We start from the raw sequence: 7,500 nt of genomic DNA, 5'->3' as shown, positions 1-7,500 counted from the left end.
CCCCAAAATGTCAAACACCAGAAAAGTGAACTTAACCCTTCTGAATGGTTTTTACTTACGGTTTGTTGAGTTCGCGCCGGATTGATACGTGGACATGACCAAGGAGGTATTTGATACCGAGAAGAGTTTACATGTGGACCAGCTCGGTAGTCTTGTGGTTAGAGTGTCCGCCCTGAGACTGGGAGGTCGTGAGTTCAAACCCCGGCCGAGTCACACCAAAGACTATAAAAACGGGACCCGTTGCCTCCATGCTTGGCACTCAGCACCAAGGGTTGGAATTGGGGGTTAAATCACCAAAAATTATTCCCGGGCGCGGCGCACGCTGCTGCTCACTGCTCCCCTCTCACCTCCCAGGGGGTGAACAAGGGGATGGGTGAAATGCAGAGGACAGATTTCACCACGCCCAGTGTGTGTGTGTGACTATCATTGGTACTTTAACTTTGTTGTGTTTTTTGTTCAATCCCAGAAAGACTGCGACTGAAAGTGTAATCCTGGCTGTGTAGATACACTGAGACCAAGTCTAAGCGATTTGTACGTTTTAGAAACTGCACCAATTTCCTCAGAATTTTCAACACACTTGAAGTGTTTCGTCCAGAGGATTGTTTGCGATTTGTACGTTTTCAGAATGTGCTTGCTCTATTTTTTTGGCCAAAAGTAAAACCAAGTAATCAACCTGGAGATGTCTTTATTTTTAAGTTATCATGCCACAATTTTACCATTCCGGCCCACTTGGGAATAGATTTTCCTCCATGTGGGCCCCTGAGCTAAAATAACTTTGACACCCCTGCTCTAGATATTCAAAGCTATCTAGTACAAACAAATGTGTTTAGTATAAACACATATTTACTATATAAGGTAGCTAAAACATCAAATAAAGGAACATACTATTTTAGAGATTGCAGTAATATACAGAAAACCAACATTTTCCATCCAATCTGATGGATCATAAAAGGTGCTGCAAAAAGGAAAGAGAGAAAGTGCCCAAAGATAGGCGTGCTAAGTTTTTGGCATCGTGTTCAAAAAGACTTGAGGCTGTAATTGCTGCCAAAGGTGCATCGACTAAGTATTGAGCAAAGAGTCTGTGTACTTATGCACATGTGTTTTATTTTTAATACATTTGTAAAAAAAATTAAATAAATAAATAAATAAAATATTGTCATTATGGGGTATTGTCTGTAGAATTTTGAGGACAAAAATGAATGCGGCTGTAACATAAGAAAATGCGGAATAAGTGAATACTTCAAATGCACGTTACAATCAAACAGCAGTGTGTACTAAGTACAATACTTACAGTATAAACCCTTTTTAGGCAGCGACAAAAGACTGAATTAAGCCTAATGGCAAAGACTACTCCCTGACTAGGCAACACACCACACTCTATTCACTACTGCCATCTAACTTCTTGGAAGTGCAACTGCTTGCTAGGTCTATTAAATAATACTTGCCTATGATAAATGTAATAAGACAACAAGATATAACAACTGGACACCACAGATGTCATAATCAGCTCACCATTAAATGTTGAATTAAAGAAATACTTATTATTAAACAAGTCAACATTTATTAACACATGAATACACAGAAGTACTGAACATTGGTATTGTTAAAGGGGAACTGCACTTTTTGTTACTGACCAATCTAAGTCTAAGACTAGAACTGACCAATCTAAGTCTAAGACTAGAACTGACCAATCTAAGTCTAAGACTAAATCTGACCAATCTAAGTCTAAGACTAAATCTGACCAATCTAAGTCTAAGAATAGAACTGTCTAATCTAAGTCTAAGACTAAATCTGACCAATCTAAGATGAGATCTGACCAATCTAAGTCTAAGACCAGATCTGACCAATATAAGTCTAAGACTAGGTGTGACCAATTTAAGTCAAAGACTAGATTGGACCAATTTAAGTCAAAGACTAGATTGGACCAATTTAAGTCAAAGACTAGATTGGACCAATCTAAGTCTAAGACTAGATGTGACCAATCTAAATCGAAGACTAGATGTGACCAATCTAAATCTAAGACTAGATCTGACCAATCTAAATGTAAGACTAGATCTGACCAATCTAAGTCCAAGACTAGATCTGACCAATCTAAGTCTAAGACTAGATGCGACCGATCTAAGTCGAAGACTAGATTTGACCAATCTAAGTCTAATACTAGATATGACCAATCTAAGTCTAATACTAGATCTGACCAATCTAAGTCTAAGACTAGATCTGACCAATCTAAATCTAAGACTACATGTGACCAATCTAATTCTCAGACTATATCTGTCCAAACTAAGTCAAAGACTAGATGTGACCAATCTAAGTCAAAGACTAGATCTGGACAATCTAAATCAAAGACTAGATCTGACCAATCTAAGTCTAAGACCAGCTCTGACCAATCTAAATCCAAGACTAGATCTGATGAAGTCTACTCAGATGAGAGATGAAACATCTTCTAAGACAAACCAAAGAGTCCAGTCTAGATGGACTGAATGCCCTGAGACTACAAAGAACTGAAGAATGAAGAATGAGAACATCCACATACATTATTTGAATAGGTCTTAAATAAGATGTTTCCAAAAACTAACAACTAGAAGATAAGTGGTGGTTCCATCATCATACGGACTAACTTGGGTCAGTGCGGTCCTTAGTGATGGTCCTTAGAGACATGGTATGCATCCTCACTGTGTCCCACTCTGCCAAGATCAGTGAAGGACATGCACGGTTCTGGTGGCCATCCTGCGAATCAGCTCGGGGCTTACAGGAGGAGGGAGGGAAGGTGCCACTCAGGGGGTGTCAGTCTCAGACTAGATAACGAGCAGCCAGCTGCGTGTGTCAGTCACACAGAGTCAGCGGCTGTCACAAACACATTCCACTTGCTGCATAGCATCGTTAACACGAGTGTGGAGTGGGTGCAATGGTGGCTCCAACATGCAGAGAAGGTTAGAAGAACAATGGAGAACATACACACTGAGTAGTGTGGAGTGGGTGCAATGGTGGCTCCTACATGCTGAGAAGGTTAGAAGAACAATGGAGAACGTACACACTGAGTAGTGTGGAGTGGCTCCAACATGCAGAGAAGGTTAGAAGAACAATGGAGAACGTACACACTGAGGAGTGTGGAGTGGCTCCAACATGCAGAGAAGGTTAGAAGAACAATGGAGAACGTACACACTGAGGAGTGTGGAGTGGCTCCAACATGCAGAGAAGGTTAGAAGAACAATGGAGAACGTACACACTGAGGAGTGTGGAGTGGATGCAATGGTGGCTCCAACATGCAGAGAAGGTTAGAAGAACAATGGAGAACGTACACACTGAGGAGTGTGGAGTGGATGCAATGGTGGGTCCTACATGCAGAGAACGTTAGGAGAACAATGGAGTACGTACACACTGAGGAGTGTGGAGTGGCTACAATGGCGGGTCCTACATGCAGAGAAGGTTAGAAGAACAATGGAGAACGTACACAATGAGGAGTGTGGAGTGGATGCAATGGTGGTTCCTACATGCAGAGAAGGTTAGAAGAACAATGGAAAACGTGCACACTGAGGAGTGTGGAGTGGCTACAATGGTGGGTCCTACATGCAGAGAAGGTTAGAAGAACAATGGAGAACGTACACACTGAGGAGTGTGGAGTGGATGCAATGATGGGTCCTACATGCAGAGAAGGTTAGAAGAACAATGGAGAACGTACACACTGAGGAGTGTGGAGTGGATGCAATGGGGGTTCCTACATGCAGAGAAGTTTAGAAGAACAATGGAGAACGTACACACTGAGGAGTGTGGAGTGGATGCAATGGTGGTTCCTACATGCAGAGAAGGTTAGAAGAACAATGGAGAATGTACACACTGAGAAGTGTGGAGTGGCTCCAACATGCAGAGAAGGTTAGAAGAACAATGGAGAACGTACAGACTGAGGAGTGTGGAGTGGCTCCAACATGCAGAGAAGGTTAGAAGAACAATGGAGAACGTACACAATGAGGAGTGTGGAGTGGGTGCAATGGTGGTTCCTATATGCAGAGAAGGTTAGAAGAACAATGGAGAACGTACACACTGAGGAGTGTGGAGTGGATGCAATGGTGGTTCCTACATGCAGAGAAGGTTAGAAGAACAATGGAGAACGTACACACTGAGGAGTGTGGAGTGGATGCAATGGTGGTTCCTACATGCAGAGAAGGTTAGAAGAACAATGGAGAACGTACACACTGAGGAGTGTGGAGTGGATGCAATGGTGGTTCCTACATGCAGAGAAGGTTAGAAGAACAATGGAGAACGTACACACTGAGTAGTGTGGAGTGGATGCAATGATGGGTCCTACATGCAGAGAAGGTTAGAAGAACAATGGAGAACGTACACACTGAGGAGTGTGGAGTGGATGCAATGGGGGTTCCTACATGCAGAGAAGTTTAGAAGAACAATGGAGAACGTACACACTGAGGAGTGTGGAGTGGATGCAATGGTGGTTCCTACATGCAGAGAAGGTTAGAAGAACAATGGAGAATGTACACACTGAGAAGTGTGGAGTGGCTCCAACATGCAGAGAAGGTTAGAAGAACAATGGAGAACGTACAGACTGAGGAGTGTGGAGTGGCTCCAACATGCAGAGAAGGTTAGAAGAACAATGGAGAACGTACACAATGAGGAGTGTGGAGTGGGTGCAATGGTGGTTCCTATATGCAGAGAAGGTTAGAAGAACAATGGAGAACGTACACACTGAGGAGTGTGGAGTGGATGCAATGGTGGTTCCTACATGCAGAGAAGGTTAGAAGAACAATGGAGAACGTACACACTGAGGAGTGTGGAGTGGATGCAATGGTGGTTCCTACATGCAGAGAAGGTTAGAAGAACAGTGGAGAACATACACACTGAGGAGTGTAGAGAGGCTCCAACATGCAGAGAAGGTTAGAAGAACAATGGAGAACGTACACAATGAGGAGTGTGGAGTGGATGCAATGGTGGTTCCTACATGCTGAGAAGGTTAGAAGAACAGTGGAGAACATACACACTGAGGAGTGTAGAGAGGCTCCAACATGCAGAGAAGGTTAGAAGAACCATGGAACCTGCGGCTTATAGTCCGGTTCGGCACTCCTACAGACGTCACACATGGGACACTTTAGTAAGTAAGAATTGTTTTAGTTATATTTTAAAACTGACAAAGGGTTGCTGGAGTGATGAATTAAGGATCCATACGAGTAGAAACGCTATGAACTTCTACTTCAGGTTGAAAACTAAGTCTAAACAGAAGGGCAATGCAGCACTGCAGCACCTGCAGTTAGCAAACTCATCCAAAAGATGGCGCCATAGCACAAACAATAACACACCTTTTCAGTGTATTTGCTTTGTTTGTTTTTTTTTAAACTATTTGCATAGAAAAATCCATAATTTAACAGCACAGTTTCATAAGCTGCAGGGTTCAAAGCGTAGGGAAAAATGTAGCGGCTTACAGTCTGGAATTTGCAGCAAAAGGCTACTTAAAATATCTGAGTTGAGACGTTCGAATTTGTTATTTTTTGCAAATATTAGCTCGTTTGGAATTTGATGCCTGCAACATGTTTCAAAAAAGCTGGCACAAGTGGCAAAAAAGACTGAGAAAGTTGAGGAATGCTCATCAAAACACTTATTTCCCTTAGAGGGGTGGGGGGGTTACCCACATATGCGGTCCTCTCCAAGGTTTCTCATAGTCATTCACATTGACGTCCCACTGGGGTGAGTTTTCCTTGCCCGTATGTGGGCTCTGTACCGAGGATGTCGTTGTGGCTTGTACAGCCCTTTGAGACACTTGTGATTTAGGGCTATATAAATAAACATTGATTGATTGATTGATTGATTATTTGGAACATCCCACCGGTGAACAGGCTAATTGGGAACAGGTGGGTGCCATGATTGGGTATAAAAGCAGCTTCCATGAAATGCTCAGTCATTCACAAACAAGGACGGGGGCAAGGGTCAACACTTTGTCAACAAACGCCTGAGCAAATTGTTGAAGAACAACATTTCTCAACCAGCTATTGCAAGGAATTTAGGGATTTCAACATTCTACGCTCCGTAATATCATCAAAAGGTTCAGAGAATCTGGAGAAATCACTGCACGTAAGCCATGATATTACACACCTTGGATCCCTCAGGCAGCACTGCATCGAAAAGCGACATCAGTGTGTAAAGGATATCACCACATGGGCTCAGGAACAATTCAGGAAAAACCACTGTCAGTAACTACAGTTGGTCACTACATCTGTAAGTGCAAGTTAAAACTCTACTATGCAAAGCGAAAGTCATTTATCAACAACACCCAGAAACGCCACCGGCTTCGCTGGGCCCGAGCTCATCTACGATGGACTGATGCAAAGTGGAAAAGTGTTCTGTGGTCTGACGAGTCCACATTTCAAATTGTTTTTGGAAACTGTGGACGTCGTGTCCTCCGGACCAAAGAGGAAAAGAACCATCCGGACTGTTCTAGGCACAAAGTGTAAAAGCCAGCATGTGTGATGGTATGGGGGTGTATTAGTGCCCAAGACATGGGTAACTTACACATCTGTGAAGGCACCATTAATGCTGAGAGGTACACAGCTTTTGGAGCAACATATGTTGCCATCCAAGCAACGTTATCATGGACGCCCCTGCTTATTTCCGCAAGACAATGCCAAGCCACGTGTTAAAAGAGTGCGGGTACTAGACTGGCCTGCCTGTAGTCCAGACATTGAAAATGTGTGGTGCAATATGAAGGCTAAAATATGAGAAGGGAGACTGTTGAACAACTTCAGCTGTACAACAATTTTTTTTATCCCAATGCCGCCCTCAAGTCCAAAAGTTAGGACACTAAACGCTGCGTGGCGAGCAAGATCTCACGTCCACGTCCGCTCCTTTGCAATTAAAGCTAACTCGACCTTTCTGCCCATTTGGGATTAAATACTCAAAGTGGACTTGCTCCACATTTACAGTCCTCAGCCTGACGCAAAGCCCTGAAAACCACAACTTCCTGACAAGACAAACCCCCTGGTGCCTGAAGCATCTCTTATCTCGGATCTTTTATCTGAGAACCATCTTGCTGTTCCACACATGAAACAACTCCAGAAGAAGATAATCACGGCCACTAGTTTCAGAATTGTTACTCTCATGACATGAATAGAGTACAAGTATTCACAGCGCTTTACCTTGTCCACACTTAGTCCAAACATTCCTTTTTGTCCTCAAAATTCTACACACAATACCCCATCCACGATGTCTCTGTACATTGCTGCATTCATCTTAGTCTAGTCGGGGAGGTGACCAAGAACCCGACAGCAGTCCTCTGTGGAGAGAGGAGAACCTTCCAGAATAATTAATAATAATATCATTAGTTATCTATAATATATAGCTGACACAATATCTGTTATCATTTTTTTTTTTTTTAGATTAAAACATTTCAAAATGGCCCCCGCATACTTTGACCTTTCAATATGTGGTAAAAAAAGTTGAAAAAGTTGAAAAAGTGGGTATGTCATGTAAGAAAAGCTGAAATGTTCCAATAATAATAAT

At 42.7% G+C, this 7,500-nt stretch overlaps 1 protein-coding gene across 8 annotated transcripts in view; it reads right to left on the bottom strand.

The window, feature by feature from the left end:
• The window catches only part of grin2bb (glutamate receptor, ionotropic, N-methyl D-aspartate 2B, genome duplicate b), a 267,893-nt gene that overhangs the window by 139,782 nt on the left and 120,611 nt on the right, over positions 1–7,500 (bottom strand). The window contains exon 1 of one of the 8 annotated variants that reach the window (XM_062027313.1): positions 2,619–2,635. The exons of the other annotated variants lie outside the window; for them this stretch is intronic. The gene's annotated coding sequence lies outside the window, so the exon portion shown is untranslated. Of the gene's footprint in view, positions 1–2,618; positions 2,636–7,500 lie in introns of those variants that run through there. 8 annotated transcript variants of the gene reach the window in all.

Source organism: Entelurus aequoreus, linkage group LG18, assembly GCF_033978785.1.
Source record: "Entelurus aequoreus isolate RoL-2023_Sb linkage group LG18, RoL_Eaeq_v1.1, whole genome shotgun sequence".
NCBI lineage: Eukaryota > Metazoa > Chordata > Actinopteri > Syngnathiformes > Syngnathidae > Entelurus > Entelurus aequoreus.
This window is presented reverse-complemented; position numbering and strand designations above follow the sequence as displayed.